The 1793-nt window shown below is 35.0% G+C and overlaps 1 pseudogene; it reads left to right on the forward strand.

Annotated features, from left to right (window-relative positions):
- The window catches only part of LOC103201335, a 23955-nt pseudogene that overhangs the window by 16487 nt on the left and 5675 nt on the right, over nucleotides 1-1793 (forward strand).

A 1793-nucleotide genomic window follows, 5' to 3' on the forward strand; every position in this document is an offset into this window, starting at 1 on the left:
TCATACAGTACTTGTCCTTCTGCGATTGACTTATTTCACTCAGCATAATGTCTTCCAGGTTCGTCCACATTGCTAGATGATTTGCGTATCCCTCATTGTTCTTTAATGTGGCATAGTATTCCATTGTGTGGATATACCATATTTTGGTTGTCCACTCATCCATTGATGGGCATTTAAGTAGTTTCCATCTCTTTGCTATGGTGAATTGTGCTGCAATGAACATAGTCAACTGAAAGCACTTTGAGACTGCTTGGAAAGCACAGTAATTGGTGGAGCCACATTTTTCCAAAGGTTTGCTTCCCTTCATCTGTTCCCTTTAGGACCTTCCCTTGCCTACCCTGATGAACTTCTGGTACCTACAGAAACCGTTCCTCCAGGACCTGAGATACCAGCAACGTGTGACCCTGCCTTGACCTTCGATGCCGTCAGCACTCTTAGGGGAGAAATTCTGTTCTTTAAAGACAGGTGAGAAAAGAAAACTCATTTTCCTATTTATTCTTTAAAGACTTGCAGCCTTACAAATCCTATGGGGCAGCTCTACTTTGTCCTATGGGGTGGCTGTGAGTTGGAATCCATTCGACAACAAGTAGTTTTTTTGTTTTGTTTTGTTTTTTGTTTTTGTTTGGTTTGGGCATTCTTTTGTTCTACAAAGCTTAGAGATGAAAGCAAATAGAAATTCTGAAATTTTTAAATATTTGAAACAAAAATATGTCCTCTGAGCTTTGAAATCATTCAAGTCTGATTCCACACTTCCATGCTTTCCTAAATTGCCAAGTCAAATTTTTGAAAACCCAGGCAGGACGATTTGATACTTGTCCTCAAAGTTTTCCCAAATGTGATAAGTCACCATTATTTTTTCAAAAGACACAAACAGGTCTTTAGTATAAGAATTTTATCTTTATACTCTTGAAGAATGACACCAGGATAAGTAATACATTTAATCAGTTTGGTTACTACATGCTGCATAAATATGCACATGATAATACATTCAAACTGCAGAAAATAAAAATAGTTCAAAACAAATCTTCATATCATTCATTCCCCAGTTCTCCCCAGATTCATGTACCAGAAGGACTCTTCTACCTCTGTCCAAAATTATTCTGTGCATATATTAGAATATACTTATACAGCACATACATATGCACAATCTGCTTATCTTTCTGAAAAATGTAAGTAGAGTATAAAAAGTACACTATTTTGTATGCATTGCAAATATTTAAATCTAATCCTTGACTAATTAATCTACATTGTAGGATAACTTCCTTTCATAGAAGACACTTTTCTGGAACTCTGTGCCAGGCATCCCATCACAAGCTTCTGAAGAAAAGAGAAAGATATTTACTCAATGTCAATATGCATGATTTTTCGAACTCTTACAGAGCCTAGAAGATGAGGGAGTGAGGGAAGATAGGTGAGGTAGAACACTGAGAAAAATTTAAGGTGAGAGACTTTCAATCTACATTTCTTTTTATATATATTTCAGACAGTTTTGGCACAAATGCCTCTGGACATTTGAACCTAGATTTCATTTGATCTCTTCATTTTGGCCATCTCTTCCTTCAGGTGTGGATGCTGCATTTGAAGTTACTAGCAAGGATACTGTCATTTTTAAAGGTAATTGTTATATAAACTTTTTTTACCTTAGAGAAATAAACCCTCTAATAAGAAAATTAAATAGGACTTTAATTGTCTCTATTATACCAAATTTTGAATATTTTACAAACCTAACGAATGAAGAAATTACCAGGATGGAAATTATTTTATTTATACTTAATAGATGATAAAAATGAACA

This window comes from Orycteropus afer, unplaced genomic scaffold (genome assembly GCF_000298275.1).
Source record: "Orycteropus afer afer isolate SDZICR_OR568_19922 unplaced genomic scaffold, OryAfe1.0 scaffold00147, whole genome shotgun sequence".
Lineage (NCBI taxonomy): Eukaryota > Metazoa > Chordata > Mammalia > Tubulidentata > Orycteropodidae > Orycteropus > Orycteropus afer.